Source organism: Eupeodes corollae, chromosome 1, assembly GCF_945859685.1.
Source record: "Eupeodes corollae chromosome 1, idEupCoro1.1, whole genome shotgun sequence".
Classification (NCBI taxonomy): domain Eukaryota; kingdom Metazoa; phylum Arthropoda; class Insecta; order Diptera; family Syrphidae; genus Eupeodes; species Eupeodes corollae.
The window spans coordinates 195,561,449-195,577,341 of NC_079147.1; the positions used below are offsets into that span (position 1 = coordinate 195,561,449).

The window sequence follows — 15,893 nt, forward strand, 5'->3', positions numbered from 1 at the left end:
AACCCTATAGCTTCAATGCCTAGAAGACATACAGCCGCTATAAAAAAATAAAACGGATGCAATTAAGTATTAACATTTCCTTGCCTTGAAGTAAGAAAATAATTTGCAAATGTTTTGCACAGCAATTTTACCAATTATGAAAGTATTTAGTCATTTATTTTTTGTTTTAGTAAAGAGTGTTAATTTTTTTTCCACAATTATAACGTAATATCGAAAGAGTTTAGAAAACTAAAGAAAGAATTTTGCTGTTTGATTTTCTAAACATTTTTTTTTAGCACAAATGTTGGAGATGCTTTGCACAGTACTGTATATACATTTTTTTTTTTAATTTGAGTTTAAAAATATTGTTAGTATGCAGTTATTTAGAGCTTATTATATATTTCGATTTTGTAAACAAATGATGACCAGTTTTCGAGATATCGAGTTTCAAAAAGAAAGTTTATTATTATTTTAAAAATCAAAAATAAAAGCAAAGACATTTTTGATCATCAAATATTATTGAGCCAGTATAAAAGCTTGTACAGAAAAAAATTGTTGAAATCGGTTTATTAATTGTTGAAAAGAAGCCAAATTTGGAAACAATATTTAAGATACAATTTTCAAAAAAATCGATCGGTTCATTTTTGAGAAAATTCGAATTTGACCAACAAATTTGAAAAATATGAAAAAAGCCTAACGCAAATTTGCTTAAAACCTGGCTTGTGGGGCGAGGATAGACACTCTTTTTGACTTCTTCGATTGATTAAAATCTCAAGTATGTTAAAACGAATATTTGTAAAACTTCTACTTTTTATCTAAAATCTTTTTTTTTTATTCGGTGAAAATTTACCATTCTTTGACCTTTCATTATTTATTAGTTCATTTAGAAGATACGTTTGCTTTTAACACGTTTAAATCAAAATTGCTGACTTCAGACCTTTGTTACCAAAATTTCCCATCATTTTCGAGACCGTGATGGTCTCTAGAGATTGGAAACTAAGGTGGCCATTTATGTTAAATACAATTATAATTAACACACTTCTCATTCCTTCAAATAAAAAAAACTGCCAACATTCAAGCATTTATCGCCTCCCCCCTTAAATGACCATTTGACTTTTAGGAACAATATCATTACCATAAGGGCATTCCAGTCTTGTTTTCAGTATATTTTTCATTTAAAACTGCCAAACATTTAAGCCCATCTCCGTGAAATAGGCGATTCATCTGGAAATGCTTCTTAAAACTCCACACCTTTGTTAAAGTAGTCCAAGTCTTAAATTTTTTTCAAAGTTTAAGTTGAAAACGCTCTTCATCAAATAATTAAACCTTTGAGGTTTAACAGTAAACTAAGCTGAAAAGCACATTTCTAAGCAAAGTGGATCTGTTCTTGACATCGGAGCAAATTAGAGCACAAGGGCAGATGCCATATCGGCAGAAGATAATTCAAGAATAGTAACCCGAAATGCCGCCTTATCACACATAGACTAGAGATGTCGAAATAAAATATGAGCTGAAGACATCGTTTCTAGCAAGAACAATTTTCAAGAAAACACTTGTTTTTGGAATTTGGGAGTTAAACAGATAAGTTCAAATTGTTTTGAAATGGTGAAAGGCTGCAAGTCAAGCGGCCAAAAAGTTTGTTAAGCATGTCGCTCCTATTGTTACCGATCATCTCGATTGTTTATGGTAAGATTGAATATTTCAACACGGTTACGATCCAAATCCTGGTTTGAATCCCATTCTATGAAAATTCTGAAGTAGGCTGCTTGAAGTCCTGATTTAAAACCTTAATTAAGAGAGGATTTATGGAATAACAATAATTCTTCACAAACTGCGTTTTAATTATGTTTATAATTTACATTAACTATGAATAACAAAAAATTCAATAACTTTAATAATGTAATAATCAAAATGAATACTTAATGTTTAATGAAGAGAGCAAACTTAGACTTAAGTGGCCTTATAAAATGACCACAACTGTACATACATAAATGTATGCCACAAAATAAACAAATAAGCTATGGTAAAATTGTGCTATTTTATGATAAAAGCGTTCAAAGTAGCAACAGCAGCAGAATAAAATAAAAGTTATACTAAAAGAAACTCAACAAAAAAAAAAAAACTGAAAAATAAACAAAAAGCTCTGGTAATAAATATTTTTACATATTTATTTAATTTCCTTTGGGGTGTATCCATAACCACACACAAACACACACAACAAAACATACCCCCTCATAAAGCTTATATTTTGTTGCTTTATTTTAACTTTAAAAATTCCCAGCCATCATCCAGAGGGATGTAACAATACAAACAAAAATATGTACCTACTCACATTACGCCAAAAAATAGTGTTTACAGTAAATTTTTTAATGGGAATTCTTTTTCATCAATATTTGTGTAAATTTCCAGGAATTTAAAAGTGTTTTTAATTTTTGTTTTATTTATGCTGCAAAGTGGAAAAGAATGATTAAAATTTATCCCAACAACGACGACGACACGCAACGATTCCCTTAAATGCGAGAAGGATAAGAATTAATAGAAAACAAATTAAATAGAATTAAAGACATAGTCAACATTCCAACAGGACCACAGCTGTGATATTAATTAAAATGAACGATAAAGTCCTTTTGGTGTGAAGAGGGGTGGTAAAAGTGAAGAGGCGATTGCACATTTTAGCTTTAGATTTAAATTCTGAAAAAAAATTCTGACATTTTGAGAATTTGTAGTAAACAAGAATATAACAAGTTGTCAGGGAAAGGGAGTCCTGGAATATTTTCTGGTGAAATCGTTGTTTACATGTTCGATATCTGTAAGTTTAAAATAAAAATATATAACAAACAAAATTAAGTAAAATTTTAAGGAAAACAGCTCTTTGTGCTCCCTTTCAAAATACTTACCGTATGAAGCCCTTTCAGTTATATCCGGTGTTAAAGTTTACTTTATTACACTAGTTGGAATCACATTTCATTCAAGTCATAATAAAACTTTACGTCGTTGTTGGCCAAAAAGAGATGTGAACGACACTTTAAAAAGTGTTGACCAATTGCTAATTTTATATGAACTCCTCAGCTTGGTTCTTGAAAAAATCTACCACTACAAAACTTGTAGAATTCGTTTCATTCTTTCTAAGAGCCTTGCTTATCGGGAATACAATTGATATAGTCTCCACTGACTGTTTGATTCTTTTGGGAATGAGAACTTTTATCCCAAACAGGGTAAAAAGCATCAGAACTAAGGAATACGCATGGTTTCATTCGAGATGTAAAGAGGCTATTAGAGTTAAGGGGGTTTGTTTCCGTTGTTTTAAAGCCACCCCAAGGGAGGAAAACCGGACCAAAAATTAAGCCAACAAAACTGCAATGTCCCAAAGGCAGTACAAATTGTTGGTCATTCGCAAAAAAAAGGGGAATACTTTCTTTTCCTCGGTTCCCACGCTCGTTGTTGATGATACTCTATTTGTTAGCTCTATTGAGAAAGCTAATCTGTTTGCTAAGCAGTTCGCTGCTAATTCAACGCTGTGCCAGTGAGTGTTTTGACTCCGCTTATTATTGAACGTGTTAATAATTCTATAGGGATTGGAATCAAGCCCTTTTATTGAAAATGCGTGCTTTCGGTTTTCTTGAATCCCTGCTTCATTTTATTAGTAATTAGCTTTTAATACAAGTAGTATTAGATGGGTTCAAGCCTGAAAACTACAAAATAAATGCTGGTGTGCCCCAGGGCTCTGTTCTATCTCCAACACTGTTTCATTTTTATTAATGATCTCCTGTCTTCAACTTCTAATTCAATACATTGTTTCGCTAACGATAATACTCTTAGCTTCACATAATATTATTAGTTTTCAGACTCACATCCCTCTTCTTCGGATGTGGAACTGCAACGATAAAATATGATATGCTCATTGAATTCCGACCTAAACAGCATTGTACAATGGGGAATAAAAACCGCTTGGAATTTAATGCTTCGAAAACCCAATGCTGTCTTGTATCGTTAAAACGAGATATATTTCCCTTGCCATTGCCCATGGATGACATTTGCATCGAGAAGACTGAACATCTCGATATTCTCGGTATGTGTATCACCAACAATCTTTTGTGGAACGATTACGTACGCGATGTCACCAAAAATGACGCAAGATACTTGAGTTTTCTAAGGCAATGCATGAAGTTTTTCTCCACATCTAATATGGCTGTTATCTACAAAACTTATTTACGTCCAAGCTTGAGTATAATTCTCATCTCTGGGCTGATGCTTCTGCAACATACTTAAGCCTCTTGGACAGCATTGAACATAAAGCATTTAAATTATTTAATGATAACATAATCAAAGGATCATTTACGTCGCTTGAACATCGCCGTAAAGTTTCTTGCTGTTATATCCAATACTTATTTACGTCCAAGCTTGAGTATAACTCTCATCTCTGGGCTGGTGCTCCTGCAACATACTTAAGCTTTTCAGACAGCATTGAACATAAAGCATTTAAATTAATTAATGATAACAAAATCAAAGGATCATTTACGTCGCTTGAACATCGTCGTAAAGTTTCTTGTCTCAAGCTGTTTTACCGTTATTTTAACGGTTTATGCTCAATAGAAAGAGCCAGCTGCATTCCTCCCCTTAAACAGTTCAACCGTAATAATCGCGGTCCTAGTATACCTCATTAGTATACCCTCAAACCCAACTTCGGTCGTACTGTCAAGTTCAGAGATTCGTTATTTAGCCGTACTACGCGAATGCCTTATCACACTCTGTTTTTCTCAGCCATTGCAATATTCAGAAATTTAAAACCAATGTGCACCGATACGTCTTTCCAACCTCTCTCTCCCATTCCTAGTGCTCACACTGTGTCTTTACATAATAAGGGTATTAATATCCCCTTTAGTGTACGCTTATTATGAAAACAAATATGTTTTTCGGTGATCAGACATATGAAACTATAGAAACCATACTCGTCTCAATGCCCAAAATAAATATCATAAAGCCCAGTTATAAGACCCAAATTCAAAATGTATGAATTCTTTTGGCCAAAATCTAACATCATCTTACATTTTGGGCCAATTGACCAATTTACGGCTTTATGAAATTTTAGGATTTAGGCGTTATAGTTTTATAGACCTAACGCCCTTTTTCTGAAATGGATTACTATTTACCTTGAGAAGAGTTACTATTATGTTCGATTTAGATCTATCCGTTTCAATCCTATTCTAACCACTTCTGGTGTCCCTCAAGTTAGTCGTTTGGGCCCTCTCCTCTTTATCCTTAAAATTAACGACACTGACATATTCATTGAATATGAATTTGTTTGTCTAAAATTTGTACCATGTAAAATGCACATTTTTCATCAATTCTTGAGTAAAAAAAAAGTTATTTATTGAATCTTAGTATCAACAGCTTATCACACTCCTCAAAAATGCTTAATTCAACACCCTTTCAATTTAGCAGAGAAATAAATGGCTTGTTGAACTTGCCAAAGATGAAACCCTATGTGCATCTGGCGGGAAACGTGAATAATATCGAAAGAACATAGATATATTTCATGGTTGATGATTTTCCTAAATCTAATGTAATGTAGTCAGTCACTTTGGAGTTCTAGATGTCGACTTGGGAAGTGTCGTTGGCTTTAATCAATGAATCAGGGAAGCTGATGGTCCTTGGAACCGAGCTGGGTCTTATAAACCTTGCACAGATTGTGCTTAGCTTCCTCGCCAAAAATGCGATGAATGGTGAAACGTTCCTTCCCATCTTAGACCAAACGGAAGTTATCAGTCTCTTTGATAATGATAACATCTATGAACCCAGCTTGATAAAACACAGACCGACAATCTTAGTGACTTCTGAGCCAATAAGAGCATGCTTTAGACGATTTTTCAAGACAGGGACTGAAGGAGGAGCAAAAACTGCTCCCAACCGTCTAACCGTCTTGCCTTTAGTGATGCTAAACGCTTCAAATGTTTTTTGAGTCAACGCTCCATCTTTCAAGATAATAAAAAAAACTTATTGTCAAATATACCTTTACGCTGACCCGTAAGACCGTCCCCCATCTTTTAAATCTCAACTCATTACAGAAACGTAGAGAAATTCCTGACATACTTTTCATACATCGTCTTCTTTCTATTCCAGCCGAATAGAGGCTTCGTTTGAATTTCTATTTTGTTAGATAGTTATAACTCGTTGTTCAACTTTTAATTGTTCCAATTTCTTTAATGGCAGACATTCAACTAATATAACAAAAACTTCGAATGACAGCTCAGTTTGACAGGTGTGAAATTCCAGCGCTACTAAATTTAAACCATCAGTAGGAATTACCCTTTATTTTGAAGATTCAATATTGATAAAAGTAATAATATTAAAGGTCGTCCAATTATACTGCTGACATTTTTCAGTTTATTTTATTAAATAAGCTGCATTTTTTAAAATAAAAAATGGTTATCGTTTAGACGACATTCATTGCATTTTGCCTATTTCACGGTTGTCATAATCATCCCCATCCTAAGTGGATCCTTTTTCAGGGTAAAAATGAGAATTTAGCAGTGTGGGTTGTTGCATCTCAAGCTTGTTTTTGCCTTTAGTTAAAGTTCCTTTCCTTTCGCAGAAATCAGCAGTACCTATACATAACAAGAACAAAAAATTCTCTTCTTCCATTAAAGACCAAAATAGAATCAAGTTATAAAACCCTATTATTTAATAAAGCTCATGAAAATTTAATTCCGTCAACAATTTATTCTATTTACATTATAATTACATTTAGAAAACATGCAACTAAACAATTCATGATAATTTAATTTCCACAACGAATATAATCCAATATTTTCATCGCTATACATTTTTACTATGTGAAAAGCCAGGAAAGCTAAAAATCCTGTAGAAATGCAAATGCCATCTCAGAGTTCATCCTGTTAAAACGATGATATTGCACATAAAGCAGGTGGGCAAGTTTATAAGGAAAAAAAGAAATTTTATGAAAAGAAAATAAAGCTAGATAGGTTGGTAGGTATATTAAAATGTCTCAAAAGAAATTAAAAAAAAGAATAAAAATTAATTTGCAAAAAGTTCATAAGTTCAACAAAATTATTCTTTAGAATTCAAGGCAACAAGGGGATGAGAAAGTACCTATCCACATCCTATACCTACTTATGTGTATACATTTCGAGTAGTACCTATACCACCACTTTGAAGGCGACTAAGCGAATCTTTTCTGTCTTTTCACGGACAAGAAATTTTCTCAACATTACAAACACTACGTATAAACATACCTATACACACTTTTCCACTCTACGGTGGCTAGCCATCCGTTTCACTCTAGAGCATACCTATACGAAAATTTAATTTCCGCTCCTCAGGTTGGTTTTTCACAGAAAAGTGCACTGTAAGATTGAAAATAAAGAAAAATAAATTAAAATAAAAAGATCTAAAAGAATGAGAAAAATAAAACAAAAACAACAAAAAAATATAGAAATAAAATGGTCTCAAGAGCTTACACATGAGTATGTATATGTAGGTACGTATAAAAGTTCTTATATTTCTAAAACAACCAAAACCGCACATGAAGGATACGAAGGATGCCTTTATACTTCCTTTTTATGAACTTTTTTTTACTCTTTTTTTAAACAAATTGCAACTGCAAATACCGCAGGAAGTACACACACCCAGTGTCTTGATACATACGTACTCGTACCATACTACAGTTACATTGGTCCAGCAGGAAAATATAGGGACAAACTATAGAGGATGCGAATTTGTGAATAGGGCATATAGCAAAACGGAAAATAAAAAGTCCTGGAAAACCACCAGCCACCACTAGCATCCAGGATAACCGAAGTTGAATTACCTTTTTCATTTCGAGCGTACCACAGCGGAACCGGAACACTGTTGGTAGCTGGGAGCTACCTAGCCCTTACTGAATTTGTCCCGACACTTAAGTTTTTTTCTTCCTTGGACAAAAAAAAATAGGTGAATGTAAGAGAAGGACTAACTAACAACTCCAACATCACCATTTAAACACCACAAAATTCTACCTCACAAGAATGTTGATCCGGTTACTTTTTTTTTATTTTTGTAAAAAAGGTGAATTTCTTGATATTTATGTGAGTTTTATTTTTATATTGTTTTTGTTAACTTCCGGCATTTTCAATTTTATCACAGGTCAAAAACAAAAATTGAAATGTCAGATATTCATAGACGAAATCGGAACTGAGTTTTATTTTTTTCGAAGAACCATTTATATTTTTGTTGAGTGTTAAAAAACCTTTCTTTTTCTTTAGTGTAAACATTTTTCATTTCAATCATAAAAATACGAAACCAAAACAATATTAACTAACTTAAGGTGGCTTTACAGTCCTGTGTAAACTAGAGCTTCACCCAACAAAATTTTCCATCTAGCTTGGTCCCTAGTTGCGAGCTCCAAGTTGGGTGAGATCACTTTCCACTTGTGCGTGCCACCTGATTCGCGGTCTCTCTTTACTGCTCTGTCCTGTGGGTGGGGATTCGAAGACTTTCCGGGTCGGATCATTGGTTTCCATGCGCTTTACGTGATACAGCCATCTTGGTCGTTGGACTTTTACCCTTCTGCTAAGTCTAAGTCGCTGTATAGACCAAACAGCTCGTCGTTCTATCTTCTCCTCCACTCCCCTTCTATGCATGCGGGAATGTATATCACGCTAAGAACTTTTCTGTCGAAACGACCCAAGGTGGTTCCATCCACTTTTCTTATAGTCCATGCTTTTGCACCGTATAGCAGAACGAGGAAGGTCTTACATAGCGACCTTTTGGTCCCTCGGGAAAGGGATTTTCTACTTAATTGCTTTCTAAGCCCAAAGAAACAGAGGTTCGCAAGAGTTATTCTTCGTTCGATCAGCATTGGTGATGTAGACGAATTTCTTAACTACCTCAAAGTTACTCCTATCGATGATAACGTTTTGACCAAGACGTCGGTGTTGTAAGTTCTTTCTTGACGACAACATGTACTTTGTTTTGTCCTCAATAACCGTTAAACCCATTTTTGCCGCCTCTGCCTCAATACTCACAAGAGCCCCATTGACATTAATCTTACGAGTAGCTCCTTCGATTATGTCAATGTCATTAGCATATGCTAGCAATTGGACAAACTTTTGAAAGATAGTGCCTCTAGTGTTGACGTGTGAGCTCTGCACTATTCTTTCAATCGCATGACATCGCATCACCTTGCCTAAAACCTTTTTTTTACATCGAAAGGTTCTGTTAAGTTGTTTCCAACCTTTGTGGAGCATCTTGGATTCTCCACGGTCATCCTGAACAAACGGTTGAGTTTGGCAGGGATGCCATAACTAGTCATGACATCCCTGCCTTGTACCTGTAGAAGCTGTCATATGCGGCCTTGAAATCGATGAAAAGATAGTGGGTGTTTATTTATTGTTCTTGGTTTTTCAGGATCTGCAGTAATGTGAATATTTGCTCGATTGTGGACTTTCCTGGTCTAAAACCACATTGATAAGGACCTATCACGTTGTTGACTATGGGATTTAGACGTTCTCATATTACGGCAGGCAATATTTTATAGGCGATGTTAAGTAGACTGATTTCTCTTTAGTTGGTGAAGTTTTAAGAGTCTCCTCTTTTAAGTATCGGGCAAACAATTTTTTTATTAGGTGGCGCAACAGTCCGTAGAGAACCAGGGCCTAGTGACTTACAACTCTCAACCATTCCTATGTGTGCGAGTAATGTTATCAGGAATGGAGGGGACCTACAGTTTATATGCCGACTCCGAACGGCTAATTTTGAGAAAGCACTTTTTCATGACAATAGTTACTCTTGGAGAATTTGTCAATTCCTCGCAAGAGGCAGAACCCGTGAAAAGACTTTAGATGGCATAGGCAGGGATCGAACCCAAGACCTCTGGCATGACAGTCCAACGCACTAACCATCATGCCACGGGTACCACTACTTAATACTTAATACTTAATCCTCAAACTATAAACAAGTATGTACGAGTAAGCCGGCCAAGGCTTAAAACCCCATCCCGACTACCCACTATCAAGTGCCGATTGAAGCCATTAAAACTGGTTCTCCTGCTTCACTCTATCAGTTCGGTCCCGTTCGAACACTGCCCTACTGAACCGAAGGAGCTCTGCTCCGCCTTGTGCCATGACGTCCCGATTGTACAGGAGTCGCCTATCCACGGTTCGTCGTCTGACGTGTTAGATTAGCGGAACTGCCGATCTATCTTGTATCAGCCCGCTTCTATCTAAAAGGAAGAATGCTTCTGGTAGAATAAAGCCGCTCAAGCGTGCACTCTCAAAATGAACCTCGTTCGGATAGAACAACCCGAAAATTAGATTGTTGGTCGAAGACATAGCTCTTGCAATGTGGCCTCGAACGAGTTTTATCACGAAGTTATCAGTTCTGTTGATTCGAGTAAGAAGATTCGTCTGTTAGATATAAGCCAGTACAGCGTCGTAAACACTGCTGCTCGAACACATGAAACTTCTCCATTTAGGAAGGGGCAACGTTGAACCATACAGGACAACCATAAACGATCATCGGCCGTATGAGGGCCATGTAGCAAATTACCTTCACTCTGGGGTCAAGCCGACTGGGACAGCCGTTTCGTCATAGCGAAGGCTCCTCTGGCCCTGGTCAGAGCAGCATTTATATGTCTTTCGAAATGTAAATACTGATCTAACCAGATACCGAGGTACTTTTTTACACTTAAGCCCGCTAACTGCAGCCCGTGAAGATCAACGATGAACATCTTGCGCCAATTTGTGCATGTATCCCTCGTGGCCCTAGCCAACGGATCCGGAACAGAATTGTCTTCATTTATTTTCAGTTTCCAGTCGTCGCAATATCGCTGAATCTGGTCGAAATCACACTGCAAGAGAATTCTAATAACCTCAAGCTTTCAGTCCGTTCTGTACGCAATTAGATCGTCAGCGTACGCAATTGACTTTATAAGACTACCTATCAGTTAGCTGGTGTAAATGCTGAAGAGAATCAGCGAATTTACCGCTCTCTGTTGAAGACCATTTTTAGTGAAGAATGTTGTGGTAGTGGTTACATTGCCACTTTTAACAACAAACTCTCTACCGTTAAGCATGCATATTATAAAGTATATACAACAATGGCTTGCTTATGCCAAGCCTGCTCAGTTTTAGGTAAAGACCCTCTAACCATACGGTGTCAAAAGCCTTTTCCAAATCAACCAGAACAGCACATGTGCATTGTTGTTTTGATTTATTCCATTGGATATCAGAACAGAGTTTAGATGCAGCATGAATTGTGTCATGACCCGCCTTAAACCCGAACTGTTTATCCAGAGTTATTTTGTTTTTCGCAGCCCACTTAGTCAGAGCCCTTTTGATGATCTTTTCGAAAACTTTGCTGATGCTCGAAGAGTATGAACCAAAGTGGTCTTCAAATCCACTGGATAATATGCATTATTGGAGAGTGTGGTGTAAATGTCAATACCATAAACACCTGCTGACTTTTTGATGAGCTGAAGTATAATCTTCGTCAGTTACAAGGGACCTAGTCCCGTTTGCTCGACAATTATGGCTTTGCTAAGGAATCGTCATTGAAACCGCGGTTCCCAGATCGCCATTGTGTTATATCATTTCGAAGGTAAAATTGATTAAATAGGGCTCTGTTTTCCAGCTCGTGGTTGGGGTGACCAACGTTTCCACTCCAACGTACTAACCATCATATCACGGGTGCTACAACAACGGTCAAACAATACTGAGGTTCAGCGTAGATATGGCAATCATAACATCGTGTATGTCGGAAAGTCGGGAAGACGGGATTGTTGTCTTTCGTCATCAATATTAATTGGATTCCATTTTAACTTTTTCACCTCGTGAAAAAAACTAATTTTATTTCTCAGAATTTTAACAACTTATTAAATACCTCGTGAAAAAAACTGATTTTAGTTTTAAGGAATTAAGAATCTTAAATAATATTTAACAATTCTCCTTTTCACGTGAAAAAAATATATTGATTTATTCATTTTACGGATTAAAAGGCCGATTTAAAGAAGTTGGGAAATCTCATAATATTATTTATTGGAGCATTCACTTGTGTTTATTTTATAGGAAATTAGTAGAATATTTCACTTTGTGAAACTTCTTGAATGTTTCATTAATTTTAAATTATAAAAAAGGCTGATGGTTTTGTTCTTAATAGTATCATAATATATATTATTTGTAATTTTACTTTATACTTAATACTTTAAAAGTTCATGATACGTTTCTTACTAACTCAAGAATTTATTCAGTGCTTTGTTGATTTTGATTTTCAGTGAGTTGACAAATTTTAGAAAATATCTTACGTGAAGCCTAAATCTTTTTGAACATGAATCGTTTAAAAAAATATCTACTCTGTAAATTAGAATACGCAATTCTTTCCTAAATTAGTTTAATAAACGAGAAAACACTGTTAGTTTTTCACGTGAAAACAACACTTTTTACATTCTACGAACTGTAAACCTTAAATTTGAATTCCATACAAAAAGTATCATGACATAGATATTTTGTAACTATCCGTTTTATGAAATATTCGTATGACAATTCACAGCTGATTTCGCGATGCCTTAATTTCTTCCTTTTTCACTTTTCGAAAGTATAATCTTTACGTCTAACTAAGAACGCCAATTGAATATACAGAGATCTACATAATTATGACGATTCACGAAAAAGAATAAAGGTCCTTCTACATGACAAATGAAATGGCAAATTGTCAAGAAGTTTAATATTTCATTGACATTAGTATTCCCAGGAATAAATTCAAATTAATTCCTTGGGTGAAATGCAACCTTTTGTTCTGAGTTTTTGATTGATAATTCGTAGAATATAATTGAGCTGTTCAGCAGAATTGACTTAAAACAGAAGAATACATGTACGAGTAGTTGCTGTAGAAATTGTTTCGAAACAAATTACAAAATTTGATCGAATCCGTTGCTTTGTCGAACGAATATTGTTATTGTGTACTTGGGAATTTAATTAATAATTCACAGAAAATAACTTTGTTGTGAGTTTTTCTTTAAAGACAGATTTAAATTGAGACCAAAACATGTTTCTTATTATTCTGGAAAATATTAATATCTCATTTGAAAAGTTTCAAAATATGAATTTTTCTACAGTCATTCTAGAATTTTTTTTTGAATTATTAATTCCCTTTGAAAGATTGATGAAATCTACATTATTAATTTTTTTTTCAGGAAAATAAATTCATTGCCTGTAAAATATGTATTTCCTAATTGTTTACAAAATATGGAAAGTATATCTTGCATTATTATTTATTTTAAGAAGAATTTAATAAAAAAAATTACCTTCGTTTAAGCTTTACTTGAAGAAATTCCCCGAAATCGCCAGATGCTGGAAGGTAAACCCACTGCGATTTCTCACATTTCTTCAATATTTTTTCTGTCTGTTGTTAAGTCAAGCGTTATGTTCATCAGCGTTCATTTTATGTTTTCTCACATATGAACATCACTAAAGGCGAAATGTCAGTCGGTTTCTCATATATGAGTTATTATACTTATACCAAAGTGACTGAATGCGGAATAAGTCAGAATAGTATGTCAGGTCAGGTCGTATACTCATGTACTGATGATTTCTGCATTTAGTGTGAAAGTTTGTCACTTTAGTTCCCGTATGAAATTAACCTCTACTATTCCTTTAAAGGGTGTTTTTTTTTTACAAAGGTATAGAACTTTCAAATGGAATGAAACGAAGATGATTTTTTTTAAATGACATGAAATTTGCTCCACCTTTTATAAAGAGCATTTTCTGGCATCATTATTTAGATACAATTTTTGGCATAAGATCGCCAATTCAGGCTTTGACTTGCGTACTGTAATAAGGAGGTTTAATTTTGGATGAGTTTTTATAATAATTGAGGCCGTACGTTGGATATAACGCGGAAAATGATAACCTCGAAGTGGTCAATCATATCAGGCTTATCGGCGGCGGCGTAGACTATTCAAATACTCATTTATTGCATTATACTTTTTTCAAAAGCTTTTAAGCATTGGCATATTTATGTATTCAATTGAACGAGTTCATATGTATAATGGTATACAATTAAAAAAAAAAAGAATTAAAAAAAGGGAACAAAATTATGATTTGATTGTATAAATAGTTGCATTATATCATTAATGTATATTCCGTTAATATAAGCATTCCTTAGTCGTAGCTAGATCTGACAAATTTGACAAGGTTCACCCAATCTGATCCATTTCAAAATTTCAATCGTTTCTTATTCTGATACACAGAAAAAAAAGTTGTCATATTAACAATCGTCGGTAGTCAACCTGAAATTTGGCCAAGCATTGACTACCAAAATAGTCAATATGACAACCTTATTTTTAAAAATTGACGGTAGTCAATAGAACAACTTCGGTAGTCAATACGACAATTTGGTTGTCATATTGACTACCCAAAATTGATTATCGAGGATTGTTATATTGACTACCGCAGTTGTCATATTGACTACCGCAATTGTCGTATTGACCACCGCCTTAGTCAATACGACGTAGTTTCAATTTCTTTCAACCAAAGTTGTCATATTGACTACCGCAGTTGTCATATTAGTGAATATGACAACAGGAGTTTCAAATTCCTTCAACCAAAGTTGTCATATTGACTACCAAATTGTCAAAAAAATTCGGATCCCAAAATTGACAACCGAAAATTGTTCTATTGATTATTGCGGTTATCGGCTGAAAATTGACTACCAAATAGTCATTTTGACTACTATAGGTCAATAGGATTGGTTAAGACTTCCGTTGTATGGTTTTCCATTTAAATGTAGAAGTTTATGGGAGAAAAAATCTTGGAAGTAGTTCTTGTCACACAAGGTATAATTCAGCTTTGCTGTAGAGTAATCTGCTATCCAATTGACGGGCATTTTTAATCATCTGATTTCGGTTAGATTCTTCAAGTTTTTGGATGATTTCGTAGAACTTCGTTTTCATCTGGACAATATTGTTGAGATTGATCTGCACAACTTCTCCACAGGAAGCAGCAATGTTTTCTCATAGTTTCATCCACTAGTCCTTATTCCGAATTTCGTATCATTATTTAACATAACCGAGTTTCCAAGCACTTTAATTAAATAATCAGCCTGTAACTTTAGACTTAAAGTAAAAAGTTTTGGCAGGCCTGTTTCCAGATCAATTGAATAGTTTGTGCTGTTAAAGGAATATTATCACAATGGGCCATTAAACACGGCTAAGTGTGTCCGTTTCCATCTTGGACAGCCACTATAACCTAACCTAAGGGAATATTGAATGTTTTCTTTAAGAAGTTTCTTTTTCAATTTCTTCGTATTCGTATTGTGCCGCATAACAAAGAGCACTGAGGAGACATCCCTGCTTTACTCCATCCAGTAAGTGATTTAAAGGATTTTGAATATGTTTTACAATCCCAGACTGCAACTTCAGTATCTGTGTACAAACAACGGATTTTTGGATGAATATTCTTGACACTCCAATTTGGAAAAGTTTAAAAAATTAAGCATTTCAATTCACCACTTCAAATGCAGCTTTAAAATCGACAAATAAATATGTGGTCAACCGTTGAATAGTTTTTTCTTAAGCCTGCTTGAACTGTTGTTTACATCCACCCGATTTTCAAGTCCGTTAATGAGAACACCATAAAATATCTTCGTAATGACATTCATAAAGGATATGCGTCAGTAGTTTTCAACTGCATTTAGATCATCTTTCTAATGGATTGGAAAAATTATCAATTTTTTAAAAGAGAACGGCACATCAGCATTTTCAAAAAGTAGGGGTGTCATTTTTAAAACATCCAATCTTCTTCACCTTTTCCATCACTGGCTCTTTGGAGAACGAGTTGTATTTAATTGACTGATGATATAACTGAGTCCAATATATCATCACAAACGAGCGGCTGTGCGTATGAGAAAGTAGTTGTTGGGTT

General features: G+C 34.7%; 1 protein-coding gene and 1 pseudogene across 2 annotated transcripts in view; one reads left to right on the forward strand and one right to left on the reverse strand.

The window, feature by feature from the left end:
* LOC129942090 (gamma-aminobutyric acid type B receptor subunit 1) overlaps positions 1–15,893 on the forward strand; it is a 561,118-nt gene that overhangs the window by 65,998 nt on the left and 479,227 nt on the right. The gene's annotated exons all lie outside the window — the stretch shown is intronic.
* On the reverse strand, positions 5,344–5,951 carry LOC129947929 (40S ribosomal protein S4-like; annotated as a pseudogene).